Here is a 21,824-nt window from a genome sequence, read left to right as displayed (position 1 = left end):
CTAGGAAATAGTAATACAATCCATTAAACAGATGGCTCAGAATAGAATTTGCAGCAAAGATTAATTCTGTGTTATTGCAAATGAAAATAGGTGTAATAATTAATAACATAATCACAAGACTCAGTGCGGCCGGTATGCAAGCCGCATATACTGCACGTTTCTGGGGCTTATTGATGAATAAACAATTTTTAGGTTTACCTGGGGGGGGGGGGGGGGGGCACTTTTTTAATTGAGAACTCGTTTTGTCTTTTTTAGGGGGTGGGTGTGTTAAAAATGTTTTTTATAAATCCACTTTTGACATTTTGGGCTCACAAAGTCCAACAGGTGATGTGTATAAAAACCTGGAAGTTGTACTAAATTTTGGAAACTATGGGGTTATTTTATCAAATTGCTTTTGCCAGCAATAACGGGAGTTTTTACTGACCATAGGTTTTTTTTTTTCATTTCGCCCTATACAGCAATATCCCCCACCGAAGTTTCGTTTGCATGGGAAAGAATTGGGGTAAATCAACTTTGTACTCTTGTCGTCATCTCAGGATGGCAATGAAACAATTAAAAAACATTTTACAAATGCTTTATAAATAAAAGGTTTTGAAATATGTTTTTCATTTTTTTGTTTGTAATAAATTGTATTTATTATTAAACTATACACTTTTTCACATTGACAGCCCAAATCACGCTCGCGCCCCCATCTGCAAAACTGGTCTGGTGAAGCATTAAGTTAACCCTTACTGCTCACTAAGGCAACTGAATATCAATCTCTACCCGATAACTTTTTGTTAAATTGTGTCAATAAGTGAATATTTATTTTTTCTAAAAAAAAAATATCTACACATGGCAGAGATCGGGGACCTATTGATCGGTATGTGTTACATATGCAGTATATATGTATATCAAGCAGAGATACAATAGGACTGTAGACAGGCCAGGCTGAGATGTTAGGGAGTCAGGACTGCTGATTAGGAAAGGTCAGAACTGGGACTTTGTAGGCCAGTTGGAAATGGCACGCACCTCGCCCGCAAAGACCCAGCTCCTAACTCTCTTCCTCCGCAAAGGGCCACCAGTGTCACCTAGAAAACGGCAAATGTGGATATTAAATGTCACAGTCAGCACAGGTCACTAGAGCCGTATTTATTTCACAGCATGCAATCTTGGAGTCTATGTCTCATCCTCAAAAACAAACTGCAAATAAACCAATTTTTCTGACATTCAGTCTAACCTCAAACCAATCTGTCTCTATCGTAATAGTGGGCAAAGCACTTTTTTTTTTCCGGGTGCAACGTTACTTTACCCTTAAACTTTGTTATTTATAATACCTGAGCATTGTATATGTTGTCACTGTCTTCTAGAACATATTGCTGATATCATACTCCTCGTATCCAATCCCCTGGGCTCCTAAATTTAGACACTAAGGCGCCTGTTCAACAGTGTTCTATCATGAAAGCCCAATGTGTTCCCGTTTGTGTGTACTATGGTGGAGGGTGATCTCTCTAATACCATTTAAATGACTTAGATAACCAAGTGCTTCTTTCATCCCTTTTTTTTTGTGATGTTTAAAAGCACACAAAAGCCCCCCAACAACACAGAGTGTGGCATAACACAACTGTGTGCAGTACACACCTGTGATTTGCAGCATTCAGTACCAGTCTGATCTATATCTTCAATTTCCTCTGCTGTTCCATTTTCATGTCAATATGGGAATAAACCAGACAAAAGAAAGCCCAACCCAAACCGGTTGTGTCCCCCAGGCCACAAAAACATATTACCCCACAACTACTGTCCAAGACTGGACCTATCACACACACAACTGTATTGTGGTGATACAATTGTAGCACAACACAATTACCTTGTCCTGGGTGTCTACTTCACACTTTAGCTATCGTGCTCCCGAGTTAAGTAACTTAAGAGTTAACCTCTTCATTGCTAATACTTACACAACACACTGATTATTTTCCATACTGGATCTTTTCTTCCATGACACGGGGTAGGGGTGCAGGGACACCTCCCCCAAAAAAAGCAGATTTGTCGGGGCTCCTGTTAAGTCACATGACTGTCCTCTGTGCCTCTCCATGTGTCTGCAGGCAGGTGCTGGGGGTCTCCACTCGCTGGGGTCCTGCAGGAGGGTTGGGGGCAGAGCACAGCAGATCCTACAAAGTTTCCCACGTGTTAAATGACACATCTATCGCCAGTGGCCACTGTGCTGGTGCAGATGCTAAATGGGGAGACACCTACAGCAGCCCACACCCCCTTTACCCACACTGACTCAGCAAGGGCTGGTCAGCTTTTCTCCCCCACATGATCGGTGGGGATTCTGGGATCTGCAGGCTCAGACACTGCAGTTCTTCTCCCCATACATTCATCATGCTGCAGAGTCCCACATATTGCTTTCTTCCTATAGCTCCTTCTGTATTCACCACAGCACTCTTGCCTGCAGCTCAGACACAATGGAGGGAGCAGAGCGCGCTCTGCTGGCCGCAGTCAGAATAACACTAGTAGGCAACTTTTTCTTTTTTTTTTTCCTGTTGAGCTCCACAGTATATAGATAATTTATTGTGCAATTTGCAGTATACAATAGAGATCTAACATAGGATGAGACATAATTCAACTGCTGTCACTGCCTGTGAGGGGTTTAACCCGCACCTGTACAGGTTGTTCGTTGATTGCAGTAAAATAAAAAAGCTGGTTGCAACCTATTGGTGGACGACAAAGAGAGTATTATGTATTAAGAGCTATCATGGTGTGTATATTAGAGAAGAATGGATATAGATTATTTGTCTCTAAAAGCTCAGAAGTTCTTTAAAGCACTCATAGGAATGTGGATATATTATAGGATTATGTATATAGGGGTTTATTTAAAATATCGGTATTGACACAAGGCACGGACGGGGATCGAACCCGTGATCTTCGGTTTACGAGACCGACGCCTTACCACTTGGCCACCGCGCCGCCTTTGCCTCAATCACGTGTTGGGTGACGTCTGAGTAGAAGTGCTTGCGTAACATGGATAATGCAGTGTAATATAGTCTATAAAGGTGTTATATATATATATATGTATATGTGTATATATATATATATATATATATATATATATATATATATATATATATATATATATATATTAATTCTCATCTTAAATTTCTATAATAATTTTAATATACACAAGATTGTATAGGTAGTAGGGGAAAGTTACAATTAGAAACGTGCCTAATAAAGACATGCTGTATAACTGATGATAAGGTAAATAGACATTTTTTTATAGGTATATAATTTATTAGCAACATGTTTTCTGTAGCTATTTAAATTATAATATAAACGCTATATCTGCAGGCACAGATGGGGATCGAACCCATGATCTTCGGTTTACGAGACCGACGCCTTACCACTTGGCCACTGCGCCGTCAGCTCGCTGGTGACGTCTTCTGTGACGTCTCAACATCTGAGTAGAATTTTGTATATCACTTTTCCACATGAAGATCATGGCCTATATAGAGATATAGTTTCATTACATTGGGCAGTGGATACAATGGAGATTTTTGTACAGTATATAAATATGTGTTTGTCTATATGTTAAATGAATGTACATCTGAGATTTGTATAAGAAGTTAAACATATACATAATTGTATATTCAGAACCTCATGTTCTGAATATAAAAATGGTGTATGACAGACGATACAGTATATGTTTTTTGTTGATGTATAAATGAATGTACTGTATAAATACTATTTGGGTGTAAAACCGATGTCTTACCACTTGGCCACTAAGCATCCATTTTGCTGGTGATATCTGGTCGTCTGACTAGACTTTTGATTGTATAGGCAGTGGTAGGTATGGACCTGTTTGTGTATGGTACGTTAGGTAATGTACTGACTATAGAGATGGTGTATGACAGATGATACAGTAACTAGATATGTTTTCTATAGGTATATAAAGGAATGTACACTATAAATCCTATTGGAGTATAAAACCTCAGGCACAGATGGGGATCGAACCCATGATCTTCGGTTTACGAGACCGACACCTTACCACTTGGCCACTGCGCCTCCGTTTTGCTGGCTGTGTCGTGTCGTCTGACTACACTATTGATTGTATAGGCAGTGGTAGTTATAGTTCTGTTTTTACATGGGGCGTTAAGGAATGTTCTGACTATAGAGATGGTGTATGACAGATAATACAGTTTATAGACATGTTTTCTTTAGGTATATAAATCAACAAACAGTATAAATGCTCTTTGTGTAAAAAACCTCAGGCACAGACGGGGATGGAACCCATGTTTATGAGACCAACACCTTTCCTCTTGGCCACTGCGCCTCTATTTAGTTGGGTGTGTCTTGTCGTCTGATTAGACTATTGATTGTATAGGCAGTGATAGTTAAAGATCTGTTTGTACATGATACGTTAAGGAATGTTCTGACTATAGAGATGGTGTATGACAGATGATACAGTAAATAGACATGTTTTCTATAGGTATATAAATGAATGTACACTATAAATCATATTGGAGTATAAAACCTCAGGCACAGACGGGCATTGAACCCATGTTTACAAGACCGAAGCCTTACCACTTGGCTACTGCGCCTCAATTTTGTGGGTTTTGTCTTGTCGTCTAACTAGACTATTGATTGTACAGGCAGTGGTAGGTATAGACCTGTGTCTGTATGGTACGTTTAGACCTATTTGTACATGGTACGTTAAGGAATGTTCTGACTATAGAGATGGTGTATGACAGATGATACAGTTTATGGACATGTTTTCTTTAGGTATATAAATCAACAAACAGTATAAATGCTGTTTGAGTATAACACCTGAGGCACAGACGGGGATCGAAGCCATGTTTACTAGACCGATGTCTTACCACTTGGCCACTAAGTATCCATTTTGCTGGTGATATCTGGTCGTCTGACTAGACTTTTGGTTGTATAGGCAGTGGTAGTTAAAGATCTGTTTGTGCATGGTACGTTAAGGAATGTTCTGACTATAGAGATGGTGTATGACAGATGATACAGTTTATAGACATGTTTTCTATAGGTATATAAATGAACAAACAGTCAAAATGCTGTTTCAGTATAAAACCTCAGGCACAGACGGGGATTGAACACTTGTTTTAACGTTAAGGAATGTTCTGACTATAGAGATGGTGTATGACAGATGATACAGTAAATATACATGTTTTCTATAGGTATATAAATCAACAAACAGTATAAATGCTGTTTGTGTAAAAAACCTCAGGCACAGACGGGGATCGAATCCATGTTTACGAGACCGACGCCTTACCACTTGGCCACTGCGCCTCCGTTTCGCTGGTTGTGTCTTGTCGTCTGACTTGACTATTGATTGTATAGGCAGTGATAGTTAAAGATCTGTTTGTACATGGTACGTTAAGGAATGTTCTGACGATAGAGATGGTGTATGACAGATGATACAGTTTATAGACATGTTTTCTTTAGGTATATAAATCAACAAACAGTATAAATTTATGTAAAGACCAACGCCTTACCTCTTGGCCACTAAGCATCCATCTTCCTGGTGATATCTGGTCGTCTGACTAGACTTTTGATTGTATAGGCAGTGGTAGGTATGGACCTGTTTGTGTATGGTACGTTAAGTAATGTACCTACTATAGAGATAATGTATGACAGATGATAAAGTAACTAGACATGTTTTCTATAGGTATATAAATGAATGTACACTATAAATCCTATTAGAGTATAAAATCTCAGGCACAGATGGGGATTGAACCCATGATCTTCGGTTTACGAGACCGATGCCTTACCACTTGGCCACTGCGCCTCAATTTTGCTGGTATTGTCTTGTTGTCTGACTAGACTATTGATTGTATAGGCAGTGCTAGTTAAAGATCTGTTTCTGTATGGTACGTTAAGGAATGTTCTGACTATAGAGATGGTGTATGACAGATGATACAGTTTATAGTCCTGTTTTCCATAGGTATATAAATCAACAAACAGTATAAATGCTGTTTGAGTATAAAACCTCAGGCACAGACGGTGATCGAACCCTTGTTTACGAGACCGACGCCTTACCACTTGGCCACTAAGTCTCCAATTTGCTGGTGATATCTGGTCGTCTGACTAGACTTTTAATTGTATAGGCAGTGGTAGGTATGGACCTGTTTGTGTATGGTACGTTAAGTAATGTACTGACTATAGAGATAGTGTATGACAGATGATAAAGTAACTAGACATGTTTTCTATAGGTATATAAATGAACGTACACTATAAATCCTATTGGAGTATAAAACCTCAGGCACAGATGGGGATCGAACCCATGATCTTTGATTTACGAGACCGACACCTTACCACTTGGCCACTGCCCCTCAATTTTGCTGGTTTTGTCTTGTCGTCTGACTAGACTATTGATTGTATAGGCAGTGATAGTTAAAGATCTGTTTGTACATGGTACTTTAAGGAATGTTCTAACTATAGAGATGGTGTATGACAGATAATACAGTTTATAGACCTGTTTTCTATAGGTATATAAATCAACAAACAGTATAAATGCTGTTTGAGTATAAAACCTCAGGCACAGACATGGATCGAACACTTGTTTACGAGACCGACACCTTACCACATGGCCACTAAGTCTCCAATTTGCTGGTGATATCTGGTCGTCTGACTGGACTTTTGATTGGCAGTGGTAGGTATGGACCTGTTTGTGTATGGTACGTTAAGTAATGTACTGACTATAGAGATAGTGTATGACAGATGGTAAAGTAACTAGACATGTTTTCTATAGGTATATAAATGAATGTACACTATCAATCCTATTAGAGTATAAAATCTCAGGCACAGATGGGGATAATGTATGACAGATGATAAAGTAACTAGACATGTTTTCTATAGGTATATAAATGAATGTACACTATCAATCCTATTGGAGTATAAAATCTCAGGCACAGATGGGGATAATGTATGACAGATGATAAAGTAACTAGACATGTTTTCTATAGGTATATAAATGAATGTACACTATCAATCCTATTGGAGTATAAAATCTCAGGCACAGATGGGGATTGAACCCATGATCTTTGGTTTACGAGACCGACGCCTTACCACTTGGCCACTGCGCCTCAATTTTGCTGGTTTTGTCTTGTCGTCTGACTAGACTATTGATTGTATTGGCAGTGATAGTTAAAGATCTGTTTGTACATGGTACGTTACGGAATGTTCTGACTATAGAGATGGTGTATGACAGATGATACAGTTTATAGACCTGTTTTCTATAGATTTATAAATCAACAAACAGTATAAATGCTGTTTGAGTATAAAACCTCAGGCACAGACGGGGATCGAACCCTTGTTTACGAGACCGACGCCTTACCACTTGGCCACTAAGTCTCCAATTTGCTGGTGATATCTGGTCGTCTGACTAGACTTTTGATTGTATAGGCAGTGGTAGGTATGGACCTGTTTGTGTATGGTACGTTAAGTAATGTACTGACTATAGAGATGGTGTATGACAGATGATACAGCAACTAGACATGTTTTCTATAGGTATATAAATGAATGTACACTATAAATCCTATTGGAGTATAAAACCTCAGGCACAGATGGGGATAAACCCATGATCTTCGGTTTACGAGACCGACGCCTTACCACTTGGCCACTGCGCCGTCAGCTCGCTGGTGACGTCTTCTGTGACGTCTCAACATCTGAGTAGAATTTTGTATATCACTTTTCCACATGAAGATCATGGCCTATATAGAGATATAGTTTCATTACATTGGGCAGTGGATACAATGGAGATTTTTGTACAGTATATAAATATGTGTTTGTCTATATGTTAAATGAATGTACATCTGAGATTTGTATAAGAAGTTAAACATATACATAATTGTATATTCAGAACCTCATGTTCTGAATATAAAGATGGTGTATGACAGACGATACAGTATATGTTTTTTGTTGATGTATAAATGAATGTACTGTATAAATACTATTTGGGTGTAAAACCGATGTCTTACCACTTGGCCACTAAGCATCCATTTTGCTGGTGATATCTGGTCGTCTGACTAGACTTTTGATTGTATAGGCAGTGGTAGGTATGGACCTGTTTGTGTATGGTACGTTAGGTAATGTACTGACTATAGAGATGGTGTATGACAGATGATACAATAACTAGATATGTTTTCTATAGGTATATAAAGGAATGTACACTATAAATCCTATTGGAGTATAAAACCTCAGGCACAGATGGGGATCGAACCCATGATCTTCGGTTTACGAGACCGACACCTTACCACTTGGCCACTGCGCCTCCGTTTTGCTGGCTGTGTCGTGTCGTCTGACTACACTATTGATTGTATAGGCAGTGGTAGTTATAGTTCTGTTTTTACATGGGGCGTTAAGGAATGTTCTGACTATAGAGATGGTGTATGACAGATAATACAGTTTATAGACATGTTTTCTTTAGGTATATAAATCAACAAACAGTATAAATGCTCTTTGTGTAAAAAACCTCAGGCACAGACGGGGATGGAACCCATGTTTATGAGACCAACACCTTTCCTCTTGGCCACTGCGCCTCTATTTAGTTGGGTTTGTCTTGTCGTCTGATTAGACTATTGATTGTATAGGCAGTGATAGTTAAAGATCTGTTTGTACATGATACGTTAAGGAATGTTCTGACTATAGAGATGGTGTATGACAGATGATACAGTTTATAGACATGTTTTCTATAGGTATATAAATGAACAAACAGTCAAAATGCTGTTTCAGTATAAAACCTCAGGCACAGACGGGGATTGAACACTTGTTTTAACGTTAAGGAATGTTCTGACTATAGAGATGGTGTATGACAGATGATACAGTAAATATACATGTTTTCTATAGGTATATAAATCAACAAACAGTATAAATGCTGTTTGTGTAAAAAACCTCAGGCACAGACGGGGATCGAATCCATGTTTACGAGACCGACGCCTTACCACTTGGCCACTGCGCCTCCGTTTCGCTGGTTGTGTCTTGTCGTCTGACTTGACTATTGATTGTATAGGCAGTGATAGTTAAAGATCTGTTTGTGCATGGTACGTTAAGGAATGTTCTGACGATAGAGATGGTGTATGACAGATGATACAGTTTATAGACATGTTTTCTTTAGGTATATAAATCAACAAACAGTATAAATTTATGTAAAAAACCTCAGGCACAGACGGGGATCAAAACCATGTTTACGAGACTGACGCCTTACCACTTGGCCACTAAGCATCCATTTTGCTGGTCATATCTGGTCTTCTGACTAGACTTTTGGTTGTATAGGCAGTGGTAGTTAAAGATCTGTTTGTGCATGGTACGTTAAGGAATGTTCTGACTATAGAGATGGTGTATGACAGATGATACAGTTTATAGACATGTTTTCTTTAGGTATATAAATGAACAAACAGTCAAAATGCTGTTTTAGTATAAAACCTCAGGCACAGACGGGGATCGAACACTTGTTTTAACGTTAAGGAATGTTCTGACTATAGAGATGGTGTATGACAGATGATACAGAAAATAGACTTGATTTCTATAGGTATATAAATCAACAAACAGTATAAATGCTGTTTGTGTAAAAAGCCTCAGGCACAGATGGGGATCGAATCCATGTTTTCGAGACCAACGCCTTACCTCTTGGCCACTAAGCATCCATCTTCCTGGTGATATCTGGTCGTCTGACTAGACTTTTGATTGTATAGGCAGTGGTAGGTATGGACCTGTTTGTGTATGGTACGTTAAGTAATGTACCTACTATAGAGATAATGTATGACAGATGATAAAGTAACTAGACATGTTTTCTATAGGTATATAAATGAATGTACACTATAAATCCTATTAGAGTATAAAATCTCAGGCACAGATGGGGATTGAACCCATGATCTTCGGTTTACGAGACCGATGCCTTACCACTTGGCCACTGCGCCTCAATTTTGCTGGTATTGTCTTGTCGTCTGACTAGACTATTGATTGTATAGGCAGTGCTAGTTAAAGATCTGTTTCTGTATGGTACGTTAAGGAATGTTCTGACTATAGAGATGGTGTATGACAGATGATACAGTTTATAGTCCTGTTTTCCATAGGTATATAAATCAACAAACAGTATAAATGCTGTTTGAGTATAAAACCTCAGGCACAGACGGTGATCGAACCCTTGTTTACGAGACCGACGCCTTACCACTTGGCCACTAAGTCTCCAATTTGCTGGTGATATCTGGTCGTCTGACTAGACTTTTGATTGTATAGGCAGTGGTAGGTATGGACCTGTTTGTGTATGGTACGTTAAGTAATGTACTGACTATAGAGATAGTGTATGACAGATGATAAAGTAACTAGACATGTTTTCTATAGGTATATAAATGAACGTACACTATAAATCCTATTGGAGTATAAAACCTCAGGCACAGATGGGGATCGAACCCATGATCTTTGATTTACGAGACCAACACCTTACCACTCGGCCACTGCCCCTCAATTTTGCTGGTTTTGTCTTGTCGTCTGACTAGACTATTGATTGTATAGGCAGTGATAGTTAAAGATCTGTTTGTACATGGTACTTTAAGGAATGTTCTAACTATAGAGATGGTGTATGACAGATAATACAGTTTATAGACCTGTTTCCTATAGGTATATAAATCAACAAACAGTATAAATGCTGTTTGAGTATAAAACCTCAGGCACAGACATGGATCGAACACTTGTTTACGAGACCGACACCTTACCACATGGCCACTAAGTCTCCAATTTGCTGGTGATATCTGGTCGTCTGACTGGACTTTTGATTGGCAGTGGTAGGTATGGACCTGTTTGTGTATGGTACGTTAAGTAATGTACTGACTATAGAGATAATGTATGACAGATGATAAAGTAACTAGACATGTTTTCTATAGGTATATAAATGAATGTACACTATCAATCCTATTAGAGTATAAAATCTCAGGCACAGATGGGGATAATGTATGACAGATGATAAAGTAACTAGACATGTTTTCTATAGGTATATAAATGAATGTACACTATCAATCCTATTGGAGTATAAAATCTCAGGCACAGATGGGGATTGAACCCATGATCTTTGGTTTACGAGACCGACGCCTTACCACTTGGCCACTGCACCTCAATTTTGCTGGTTTTGTCTTGTCGTCTGACTAGACTATTGATTGTATTGGCAGTGATAGTTAAAGATCTGTTTGTACATGGTACGTTAAGGAATGTTCTGACTATAGAGATGGTGTATGACAGATGATACAGTTTATAGACCTGTTTTCTATAGATTTATAAATCAACAAACAGTATAAATGCTGTTTGAGTATAAAACCTCAGGCACAGACGGGGATCGAACCCTTGTTTACGAGACCGACGCCTTACCACTTGGCCACTAAGTCTCCAATTTGCTGGTGATATCTGGTCGTCTGACTAGACTTTTGATTGTATAGGCAGTGGTAGGTATGGACCTGTTTGTGTATGGTACGTTAAGTAATGTACTGACTATAGAGATGGTGTATGACAGATGATACAGCAACTAGACATGTTTTCTATAGGTATATAAATGAATGTACACTATAAATCCTATTGGAGTATAAAACCTCAGGCACAGATGGGGATAAACCCATGATCTTCGGTTTACGAGACCAACGCCTTACCACTTGGCCACTGCGCCGTCAGCTCGCTGGTGACGTCTTCTGTGACGTCTCAACATCTGAGTAGAATTTTGTATATCACTTTTCCACATGAAGATCATGGCCTATATAGAGATATAGTTTCATTACATTGGGCAGTGGATACAATGGAGATTTTTGTACAGTATATAAATATGTGTTTGTCTATATGTTAAATGAATGTACATCTGAGATTTGTATAAGAAGTTAAACATATACATAATTGTATATTCAGAACCTCATGTTCTGAATATAAAGATGGTGTATGACAGACGATACAGTATATGTTTTTTGTTGATGTATAAATGAATGTACTGTATAAATACTATTTGGGTGTAAAACCGATGTTTTACCACTTGGCCACTAAGCATCCATTTTGCTGGTGATATCTGGTCGTCTGACTAGACTTTTGATTGTATAGGCAGTGGTAGGTATGGACCTGTTTGTGTATGGTACGTTAGGTAATGTACTGACTATAGAGATGGTGTATGACAGATGATACAGTAACTAGATATGTTTTCTATAGGTATATAAAGGAATGTACACTATAAATCCTATTGGAGTATAAAACCTCAGGCACAGATGGGGATCGAACCCATGATCTTGGGTTTACGAGACCGACACCTTACCACTTGGCCACTGCGCCTCCGTTTTGCTGGCTGTGTCGTGTCGTCTGACTACACTATTGATTGTATAGGCAGTGGTAGTTATAGTTCTGTTTTTACATGGGGCGTTAAGGAATGTTCTGACTATAGAGATGGTGTATGACAGATAATACAGTTTATAGACATGTTTTCTTTAGGTATATAAATCAACAAACAGTATAAATGCTCTTTGTGTAAAAAACCTCAGGCACAGACGGGGATGGAACCCATGTTTATGAGACCAACACCTTTCCTCTTGGCCACTGCGCCTCTATTTAGTTGGGTTTGTCTTGTCGTCTGATTAGACTATTGATTGTATAGGCAGTGATAGTTAAAGATCTGTTTGTACATGATACGTTAAGGAATGTTCTGACTATAGAGATGGTGTATGACAGATGATACAGTAAATAGACATGTTTTCTATAGGTATATAAATGAATGTACACTATAAATCATATTGGAGTATAAAACCTCAGGCACAGACGGGGATTGAACCCATGTTTACAAGACCGAAGCCTTACCACTTGGCTACTGCGCCTCAATTTTGTGGGTTTTGTCTTGTCGTCTAACTAGACTATTGATTGTACAGGCAGTGATAGGTATAGACCTGTGTCTGTATGGTACGTTTAGACCTATTTGTACATGGTACGTTAAGGAATGTTCTGACTATAGAGATGGTGTATGACAGATGATACAGTTTATGGACATGTTTTCTTTAGGTACAAAAATCAACAAACAGTATAAATGCTGTTTGAGTATAACACCTGAGGCACAGACGGGGATCGAAGCCATGTTTACTAGACCGATGTCTTACCACTTGGCCACTAAGTATCCATTTTGCTGGTGATATCTGGTCGTCTGACTAGACTTTTGGTTGTATAGGCAGTGGTAGTTAAAGATCTGTTTGTGCATGGTACGTTAAGGAATGTTCTGACTATAGAGATGGTGTATGACAGATGATACAGTTTATAGACATGTTTTCTATAGGTATATAAATGAACAAACAGTCAAAATGCTGTTTCAGTATAAAACCTCAGGCACAGACGGGGATCGAACACTTATTTTAACGTTAAGGAATGTTCTGACTATAGAGATGGTGTATGACAGATGATACAGTAAATATACATGTTTTCTATAGGTATATAAATCAACAAACAGTATAAATGCTGTTTGTGTAAAAAACCTCAGGCACAGACGGGGATCGAATCCATGTTTACGAGACCGACGCCTTACCACTTGGCCACTGCGCCTCCGTTTCGCTGGTTGTGTCTTGTCGTCTGACTTGACTATTGATTGTATAGGCAGTGATAGTTAAAGATCTGTTTGTGCATGGTACGTTAAGGAATGTTCTGACGATAGAGATGGTGTATGACAGATGATACAGTTTATAGACATGTTTTCTTTAGGTATATAAATCAACAAACAGTATAAATTTATGTAAAAAACCTCAGGCACAGACGGGGATCAAAACCATGTTTACGAGACTGACGCCTTACCACTTGGCCACTAAGCATCCATTTTGCTGGTCATATCTGGTCTTCTGACTAGACTTTTGGTTGTATAGGCAGTGGTAGTTAAAGATCTGTTTGTGCATGGTACGTTAAGGAATGTTCTGACTATAGAGATGGTGTATGACAGATGATACAGTTTATAGACATGTTTTCTTTAGGTATATAAATGAACAAACAGTCAAAATGCTGTTTTAGTATAAAACCTCAGGCACAGACGGGGATCGAACACTTGTTTTAACGTTAAGGAATGTTCTGACTATAGAGATGGTGTATGACAGATGATACAGTAAATAGACTTGTTTTCTATAGGTATATAAATCAACAAACAGTATAAATGCTGTTTGTGTAAAAAGCCTCAGGCACAGATGGGGATCGAATCCATGTTTTCGAGACCAACGCCTTACCTCTTGGCCACTAAGCATCCATCTTCCTGGTGATATCTGGTCGTCTGACTAGACTTTTGATTGTATAGGCAGTGGTAGGTATGGACCTGTTTGTGTATGGTACGTTAAGTAATGTACCTACTATAGAGATAATGTATGACAGATGATAAAGTAACTAGACATGTTTTCTATAGGTATATAAATGAATGTACACTATAAATCCTATTAGAGTATAAAATCTAAGGCACATATGGGGATTGAACCCATGATCTTCGGTTTACGAGACCGATGCCTTACCACTTGGCCACTGCGCCTCAATTTTGCTGGTATTGTCTTGTCCTCTGACTAGACTATTGATTGTATAGGCAGTGCTAGTTAAAGATCTGTTTCTGTATGGTACGTTAAGGAATGTTCTGACTATAGAGATGGTGTATGACAGATGATACAGTTTATAGTCCTGTTTTCCATAGGTATATAAATCAACAAACAGTATAAATGCTGTTTGAGTATAAAACCTCAGGCACAGACGGTGATCGAACCCTTGTTTACGAGACCGACGCCTTACCACTTGGCCACTAAGTCTCCAATTTGCTGGTGATATCTGGTCGTCTGACTAGACTTTTAATTGTATAGGCAGTGGTAGGTATGGACCTGTTTGTGTATGGTACGTTAAGTAATGTACTGACTATAGAGATAGTGTATGACAGATGATAAAGTAACTAGACATGTTTTCTATAGGTATATAAATGAACGTACACTATAAATCCTATTGGAGTATAAAACCTCAGGCACAGATGGGGATAATGTATGACAGATGATAAAGTAACTAGACATGTTTTCTATAGGTATATAAATGAATGTACACTATCAATCCTATTGGAGTATAAAATCTCAGGCACAGATGGGGATTGAACCCATGATCTTTGGTTTACGAGACCGACGCCTTACCACTTGGCCACTGCGCCTCAATTTTGCTGGTTTTGTCTTGTCGTCTGACTAGACTATTGATTGTATTGGCAGTGATAGTTAAAGATCTGTTTGTACATGGTACGTTAAGGAATGTTCTGACTATAGAGATGGTGTATGACAGATGATACAGTTTATAGACCTGTTTTCTATAGATTTATAAATCAACAAACAGTATAAATGCTGTTTGAGTATAAAACCTCAGGCACAGACGGGGATCGAACCCTTGTTTAAGAGACCGACGCCTTACCACTTGGCCACTAAGTCTCCAATTTGCTGGTGATATCTGGTCGTCTGACTAGACTTTTGATTGTATAGGCAGTGGTAGGTATGGACCTGTTTGTGTATGGTACGTTAAGTAATGTACTGACTATAGAGATGGTGTATGACAGATGATACAGCAACTAGACATGTTTTCTATAGGTATATAAATGAATGTACACTATAAATCCTATTGGAGTATAAAACCTCAGGCACAGATGGGGATAAACCCATGATCTTCGGTTTACGAGACTGACGCCTTACCACTTGGCCACTGCGCCGTCAGCTCGCTGGTGACGTCTTCTGTGACGTCTCAACATCTGAGTAGAATTTTGTATATCACTTTTCCACATGAAGATCATGGCCTATATAGAGATATAGTTTCATTACATTGGGCAGTGGATACAATGGAGATTTTTGTACAGTATATAAATATGTGTTTGTCTATATGTTAAATGAATGTACATCTGAGATTTGTATAAGAAGTTAAACATATACATAATTGTATATTCAGAACCTCATGTTCTGAATATAAAGATGGTGTATGACAGACGATACAGTATATGTTTTTTGTTGATGTATAAATGAATGTACTGTATAAATACTATTTGGGTGTAAAACCGATGTCTTACCACTTGGCCACTAAGCATCAATTTTGCTGGTGATATCTGGTCGTCTGACTAGACTTTTGATTGTATAGGCAGTGGTAGGTATGGACCTGTTTGTGTATTGTACGTTAGGTAATGTACTGACTATAGAGATGGTGTATGACAGATGATACAGTAACTAGATATGTTTTCTATAGGTATATAAAGGAATGTACACTATAAATCCTATTGGAGTATAAAACCTCAGGCACAGATGGGGATCGAACCCATGATCTTCGGTTTACGAGACCGACACCTTACCACTTGGCCACTGCGCCTCCGTTTTGCTGGCTGTGTCGTGTCGTCTGACTACACTATTGATTGTATAGGCAGTGGTAGTTATAGTTCTGTTTTTACATGGGGCGTTAAGGAATGTTCTGACTATAGAGATGGTGTATGACAGATAATACAGTTTATAGACATGTTTTCTTTAGGTATATAAATCAACAAACAGTATAAATGCTCTTTGTGTAAAAAACCTCAGGCACAGACGGGGATGGAACCCATGTTTATGAGACCAACACCTTTCCTCTTGGCCACTGCGCCTCTATTTAGTTGGGTTTGTCTTGTCGTCTGATTAGACTATTGATTGTATAGGCAGTGATAGTTAAAGATCTGTTTGTACATGATACGTTAAGGAATGTTCTGACTATAGAGATGGTGAATGACAGATGATACAGTAAATAGACATGTTTTCTATAGGTATATAAATGAATGTACACTATAAATCATATTGGAGTATAAAACCTCAGGCACAGACGGGGATTTAACCCATGTTTACAAGACCGAAGCCTTACCACTTGGCTACTGCGCCTCAATTTTGTGGGTTTTGTCTTGTCGTCTAACTAGACTATTGATTGTACAGGCAGTGGTAGGTATAGACCTGTGTCTGTATGGTACGTTTAGACCTATTTGTACATGGTACGTTAAGGAATGTTCTGACTATAGAGATGGTGTATGACAGATGATACAGTTTATGGACATGTTTTCTTTAGGTACAAAAATCAACAAACAGTATAAATGCTGTTTGAGTATAACACCTGAGGCACAGACGGGGATCGAAGCCATGTTTACTAGACCGATGTCTTACCACTTGGCCACTAAGTATCCATTTTGCTGGTGATATCTGGTCGTCTGACTAGACTTTTGGTTGTATAGGCAGTGGTAGTTAAAGATCTGTTTGTGCATGGTACGTTAAGGAATGTTCTGACTATAGAGATGGTGTATGACAGATGATACAGTTTATAGACATGTTTTCTATAGGTATATAAATGAACAAACAGTCAAAATGCTGTTTCAGTATAAAACCTCAGGCACAGACGGGGATCGAACACTTGTTTTAACGTTAAGGAATGTTCTGACTATAGAGATGGTGTATGACAGATGATACAGTAAATATACATGTTTTCTATAGGTATATAAATCAACAAACAGTATAAATGCTGTTTGTGTAAAAAACCTCAGGCACAGACGGGGATCGAATCCATGTTTACGAGACCGACGCCTTACCACTTGGCCACTGCGCCTCCGTTTCGCTGGTTGTGTCTTGTCGTCTGACTTGACTATTGATTGTATAGGCAGTGATAGTTAAAGATCTGTTTGTGCATGGTACGTTAAGGAATGTTCTGACGATAGAGATGGTGTATGACAGATGATACAGTTTATAGACATATTTTCTTTAGGTATATAAATCAACAAACAGTATAAATTTATGTAAAAAACCTCAGGCACAGACGGGGATCAAAACCATGTTTACGAGACTGACGCCTTACCACTTGGCCACTAAGCATCCATTTTGCTGGTCATATCTGGTCTTCTGACTAGACTTTTGGTTGTATAGGCAGTGGTAGTTAAAGATCTGTTTGTGCATGGTACGTTAAGGAATGTTCTGACTATAGAGATGGTGTATGACAGATGATACAGTTTATAGACATGTTTTCTTTAGGTATATAAATGAACAAACAGTCAAAATGCTGTTTTAGTATAAAACCTCAGGCACAGACGGGGATCGAACACTTGTTTTAACGTTAAGGAATGTTCTGACTATAGAGATGGTGTATGACAGATGATACAGTAAATAGACTTGTTTTCTATAGGTATATAAATCAACAAACAGTATAAATGCTGTTTGTGTAAAAAGCCTCAGGCACAGATGGGGATCGAATCCATGTTTTCGAGACCAACGCCTTACCTCTTGGCCACTAAGCATCCATCTTCCTGGTGATATCTGGTCGTCTGACTAGACTTTTGATTGTATAGGCAGTGGTAGGTATGGACCTGTTTGTGTATGGTACGTTAAGTAATGTACCTACTATAGAGATAATGTATGACAGATGATAAAGTAACTAGACATGTTTTCTATAGGTATATAAATGAATGTACACTATAAATCCTATTAGAGTATAAAATCTCAGGCACAGATGGGGATTGAACCCATGATCTTCGGTTTACGAGACCGATGCCTTACCACTTGGCCACTGCGCCTCAATTTTGCTGGTATTGTCTTGTCGTCTGACTAGACTATTGATTGTATAGGCAGTGATAGTTAAAGATCTGTTTGTACATGGTACTTTAAGGAATGTTCTGACTATAGAGATGGTGTATGACAGATAATACAGTTTATAGACCTGTTTCCTATAGGTATATAAATCAACAAACAGTATAAATGCTGTTTGAGTATAAAACCTCAGGCACAGACATGGATCGAACACTTGTTTACGAGACCGACGCCTTACCACATGGCCACTAAGTCTCCAATTTGCTGGTGATATCTGGTCGTCTGACTGGACTTTTGATTGGCAGTGGTAGGTATGGACCTGTTTGTGTATGGTACGTTAAGTAATGTACTGACTATAGAGATGGTGTATGACAGATGATACAGCAACTAGACATGTTTTCTATAGGTATATAAATGAATGTACACTATAAATCCTATTGGAGTATAAAACCTCAGGCACAGATGGGGATCGAACCCATGATCTTCGGTTTACGAGACCGACGCCTTACCACTTGGCCACTGCGCCGTCAGCTCGCTGGTGACGTCTTCTGTGACGTCTCAACATCTGAGTAGAATTTTGTATATCACTTTTCCACATGAAGATCATGGCCTATATAGAGATATAGTTTCATTACATTGGGCAGTGGATACAATGGAGATTTTTGTACAGTATATAAATATGTGTTTGTCTATATGTTAAATGAATGTACATCTGAGATTTGTATAAGAAGTTAAACATATACATAATTGTATATTCAGAACCTCATGTTCTGAATATAAAGATGGTGTATGACAGACGATACAGTATATGTTTTTTGTTGATGTATAAATGAATGTACTGTATAAATACTATTTGGGTGTAAAACCGATGTCTTACCACTTGGCCACTAAGCATCCATTTTGCTGGTGATATCTGGTCGTCTGACTAGACTTTTGATTGTATAGGCAGTGGTAGGTATGGACCTGTTTGTGTATGGTACGTTAGGTAATGTACTGACTATAGAGATGGTGTATGACAGATGATACAGTAACTAGATATGTTTTCTATAGGTATATAAAGGAATGTACACTATAAATCCTATTGGAGTATAAAACCTCAGGCACAGATGGGGATCGAGCCCATGATCTTCGGTTTACGAGACCGACACCTTACCACTTGGCCACTGCGCCTCCGTTTTGCTGGCTGTGTCGTGTCGTCTGACTACACTATTGATTGTATAGGCAGTGGTAGTTATAGTTCTGTTTTTACATGGGGCGTTAAGGAATGTTCTGACTATAGAGATGGTGTATGACAGATAATACAGTTTATAGACATGTTTTCTTTAGGTATATAAATCAACAAACAGTATAAATGCTCTTTGTGTAAAAAACCTCAGGCACAGACGGGGATGGAACCCATGTTTATGAGACCAACACCTTTCCTCTTGGCCACTGTGCCTCTATTTAGTTGGGTTTGTCTTGTCGTCTGATTAGACTATTGATTGTATAGGCAGTGATAGTTAAAGATCTGTTTGTACATGGTACTTTAAGGAATGTTCTTACTATAGAGATGGTGTATGACAGATGATACAGTTTATAGACATGTTTTCTTTAGGTATATAAATGAACAAACAGTCAAAATGCTGTTTTAGTATAAAACCTCAGGCACAGACGGGGATCGAACACTTGTTTTAACGTTAAGGAATGTTCTGACTATAGAGATGGTGTATGACAGATGATACAGTAAATAGACTTGTTTTCTATAGGTATATAAATCAACAAACAGTATAAATGCTGTTTGTGTAAAAAGCCTCAGGCACAGATGGGGATCGAATCCATGTTTTCGAGACCAACGCCTTACCTCTTGGCCACTAAGCATCCATTTTGCTGGTCATATCTGGTCTTCTGACTAGACTTTTGATTGTATAGGCAGTGGTAGGTATGGACCTGTTTGTGTATGGTACGTTAAGTAATGTACCTACTATAGAGATAATGTATGACAGATGATAAAGTAACTAGACATGTTTTCTATAGGTATATAAATGAATGTACACTATAAATCCTATTAGAGTATAAAATCTCAGGCACAGATGGGGATTGAACCCATGATCTTCGGTTTACGAGACCGATGCCTTACCACTTGGCCACTGCGCCTCAATTTTGCTGGTATTGTATTGTCGTCTGACTAGACTATTGATTGTATAGGCAGTGATAGTTAGAGATCTGTTTATACATGGTACTTTAAGGAATGTTCTGACTATAGAGATGGTGTATGACAGATGATACAGTTTATAGACCTGTTTCCTATAGGTATATAAATCAACAAACAGTATAAATGCTGTTTGAGTATAAAACCTCAGGCACAGACGGGGATCGAACCCTTGTTTACGAGACCGACGCCTTACCACTTGGCCACTAAGTCTCCAATTTGCTGGTGATATCTGGTCGTCTGACTAGACTTTTGATTGTATAGGCAGTGGTAGGTATGGACCTGTTTGTGTATGGTACGTTAAGTAATGTACTGACTATAGAGATGGTGTATGACAGATGATACAGCAACTAGACATGTTTTCTATAGGTATATAAATGAATGTACACTATAAATCCTATTGGAGTATAAAACCTCAGGCACAGATGGGGATCAAACCCATGATCTTCGGTTTACGAGACCGACGCCTTAGCACTTGGCCACTGCGCCTCAATTTTTCTGGTATTGTCTTGTCGTCTGACTAGACTATTGATTGTATAGGCAGTGATAGTTAAAGATCTATTTGTACATGGTACTTTAAAGAATGTTCTGACTATAGAGATGGTGTATGACAGATGATACAGTTTATAGACATGTTTTCTTTAGGTATATAAATGAACAAACAGTATAAATGCTGTTTGAGTATAACACCTGAGGCACAGACGGGGATCGAAGCCATGTTTACGAGACCGACGCCTTACCACTTGGACACTAAGTATCCATTTTGCTGGTCATATCTGGTCGTTTGACTAGACTTTTGATTGTATAGGCAGTGGTTGGTATGGACCTGTTTGTGTATGGTACGTTAAGTAATGTACCTACTATAGAGATAATGTATGACAGATGATAAAGTAACTAGACATGTTTTCTATAGGTATATAAATGAACGTACACTATAAATCCTATTGGAGTATAAAACCTCAGGCACAGATGGGGATCGAACCCATGATCTTCGGTTTACGAGACCGACACCTTACCACTTGGCCACTGCGCCTCAATTTTGCTGGTATTGTCTTGTCGTCTGACTAGACTATTGATTG

At 38.6% G+C, this 21,824-nt stretch overlaps 20 non-coding genes across 20 annotated transcripts; all 20 read right to left on the bottom strand.

The window, feature by feature from the left end:
* Positions 1-2,874: 2,874 nt before the first annotated feature.
* Positions 2,875-2,946, bottom strand: TRNAT-CGU (transfer RNA threonine (anticodon CGU)). Its single transcript has one exon. It is a non-coding gene; the product is annotated as a tRNA-Thr (tRNA).
* A 379-nt stretch (positions 2,947-3,325) lies between these two features.
* Positions 3,326-3,397, bottom strand: TRNAT-CGU (transfer RNA threonine (anticodon CGU)). Its single transcript has one exon. It is a non-coding gene; the product is annotated as a tRNA-Thr (tRNA).
* A 572-nt stretch (positions 3,398-3,969) lies between these two features.
* On the bottom strand, positions 3,970-4,041 carry TRNAT-CGU (transfer RNA threonine (anticodon CGU)). Its single transcript has one exon. It is a non-coding gene; the product is annotated as a tRNA-Thr (tRNA).
* A 1,675-nt stretch (positions 4,042-5,716) lies between these two features.
* TRNAT-CGU (transfer RNA threonine (anticodon CGU)) lies at positions 5,717-5,788 on the bottom strand. Its single transcript has one exon. It is a non-coding gene; the product is annotated as a tRNA-Thr (tRNA).
* A 472-nt stretch (positions 5,789-6,260) lies between these two features.
* On the bottom strand, positions 6,261-6,332 carry TRNAT-CGU (transfer RNA threonine (anticodon CGU)). Its single transcript has one exon. It is a non-coding gene; the product is annotated as a tRNA-Thr (tRNA).
* Positions 6,333-7,013: 681 nt separating this feature from the next.
* TRNAT-CGU (transfer RNA threonine (anticodon CGU)) lies at positions 7,014-7,085 on the bottom strand. The gene has a single exon. It is a non-coding gene; the product is annotated as a tRNA-Thr (tRNA).
* A 1,115-nt stretch (positions 7,086-8,200) lies between these two features.
* Positions 8,201-8,272, bottom strand: TRNAT-CGU (transfer RNA threonine (anticodon CGU)). Its single transcript has one exon. It is a non-coding gene; the product is annotated as a tRNA-Thr (tRNA).
* A 1,573-nt stretch (positions 8,273-9,845) lies between these two features.
* TRNAT-CGU (transfer RNA threonine (anticodon CGU)) lies at positions 9,846-9,917 on the bottom strand. Its single transcript has one exon. It is a non-coding gene; the product is annotated as a tRNA-Thr (tRNA).
* A 472-nt stretch (positions 9,918-10,389) lies between these two features.
* Positions 10,390-10,461, bottom strand: TRNAT-CGU (transfer RNA threonine (anticodon CGU)). The gene has a single exon. It is a non-coding gene; the product is annotated as a tRNA-Thr (tRNA).
* A 574-nt stretch (positions 10,462-11,035) lies between these two features.
* TRNAT-CGU (transfer RNA threonine (anticodon CGU)) lies at positions 11,036-11,107 on the bottom strand. The gene has a single exon. It is a non-coding gene; the product is annotated as a tRNA-Thr (tRNA).
* A 1,115-nt stretch (positions 11,108-12,222) lies between these two features.
* TRNAT-CGU (transfer RNA threonine (anticodon CGU)) lies at positions 12,223-12,294 on the bottom strand. Its single transcript has one exon. It is a non-coding gene; the product is annotated as a tRNA-Thr (tRNA).
* Positions 12,295-14,428: 2,134 nt separating this feature from the next.
* On the bottom strand, positions 14,429-14,500 carry TRNAT-CGU (transfer RNA threonine (anticodon CGU)). The gene has a single exon. It is a non-coding gene; the product is annotated as a tRNA-Thr (tRNA).
* Positions 14,501-15,079: 579 nt separating this feature from the next.
* TRNAT-CGU (transfer RNA threonine (anticodon CGU)) lies at positions 15,080-15,151 on the bottom strand. Its single transcript has one exon. It is a non-coding gene; the product is annotated as a tRNA-Thr (tRNA).
* A 1,115-nt stretch (positions 15,152-16,266) lies between these two features.
* On the bottom strand, positions 16,267-16,338 carry TRNAT-CGU (transfer RNA threonine (anticodon CGU)). The gene has a single exon. It is a non-coding gene; the product is annotated as a tRNA-Thr (tRNA).
* A 2,134-nt stretch (positions 16,339-18,472) lies between these two features.
* TRNAT-CGU (transfer RNA threonine (anticodon CGU)) lies at positions 18,473-18,544 on the bottom strand. The gene has a single exon. It is a non-coding gene; the product is annotated as a tRNA-Thr (tRNA).
* A 467-nt stretch (positions 18,545-19,011) lies between these two features.
* On the bottom strand, positions 19,012-19,083 carry TRNAT-CGU (transfer RNA threonine (anticodon CGU)). The gene has a single exon. It is a non-coding gene; the product is annotated as a tRNA-Thr (tRNA).
* A 572-nt stretch (positions 19,084-19,655) lies between these two features.
* TRNAT-CGU (transfer RNA threonine (anticodon CGU)) lies at positions 19,656-19,727 on the bottom strand. The gene has a single exon. It is a non-coding gene; the product is annotated as a tRNA-Thr (tRNA).
* Positions 19,728-20,618: 891 nt separating this feature from the next.
* On the bottom strand, positions 20,619-20,690 carry TRNAT-CGU (transfer RNA threonine (anticodon CGU)). Its single transcript has one exon. It is a non-coding gene; the product is annotated as a tRNA-Thr (tRNA).
* Positions 20,691-21,162: 472 nt separating this feature from the next.
* TRNAT-CGU (transfer RNA threonine (anticodon CGU)) lies at positions 21,163-21,234 on the bottom strand. Its single transcript has one exon. It is a non-coding gene; the product is annotated as a tRNA-Thr (tRNA).
* A 472-nt stretch (positions 21,235-21,706) lies between these two features.
* On the bottom strand, positions 21,707-21,778 carry TRNAT-CGU (transfer RNA threonine (anticodon CGU)). The gene has a single exon. It is a non-coding gene; the product is annotated as a tRNA-Thr (tRNA).
* Positions 21,779-21,824: the final 46 nt, after the last annotated feature.

The sequence above is a fragment of the Mixophyes fleayi genome, chromosome 6 (assembly GCF_038048845.1).
Source record: "Mixophyes fleayi isolate aMixFle1 chromosome 6, aMixFle1.hap1, whole genome shotgun sequence".
In the NCBI taxonomy this organism is placed as follows: Eukaryota; Metazoa; Chordata; class Amphibia; order Anura; family Limnodynastidae; genus Mixophyes; species Mixophyes fleayi.
Note: the sequence above shows the minus strand (reverse complement) of the source record. Positions and strands in the feature narration are given on the sequence as shown.